This window comes from Sinocyclocheilus grahami, unplaced genomic scaffold (genome assembly GCF_001515645.1).
Source record: "Sinocyclocheilus grahami isolate Dianchi unplaced genomic scaffold, SAMN03320097.WGS_v1.1 scaffold270.1, whole genome shotgun sequence".
NCBI lineage: Eukaryota > Metazoa > Chordata > Actinopteri > Cypriniformes > Cyprinidae > Sinocyclocheilus > Sinocyclocheilus grahami.
This window is the reverse complement of record NW_015505449.1, coordinates 930,290-930,594: the sequence shown is the minus strand read 5'-3', so window position 1 is coordinate 930,594 and position 305 is coordinate 930,290.

Genomic DNA, 305 nt, shown 5'->3' with positions numbered 1-305 from the left:
CTGATGTATAAGTTTGAATGCACTCAGCATATGTTAATTTTGGTAATTTTGGTGTTTGTTTGTTTTTTTTCTGTTCCTCAATGCCATGTTTTCCCTTCTTATGCAATTGGTTGATGCTTTACAATATTATCAGTCATTTGCATAGTGTTTTTATTATTTATCAGCATTTAAGAATGCTTTAAATTGGTAAGTGAGAGCAGACTTTTGTAATGTTACAAAAGATTTCTATTTCAGATGAATGCTTTTCTGTTGAACTTTCTATCTATCAAAGAAAAGGGGGGAGGGGGGGGGGGGGTTATAGGGGG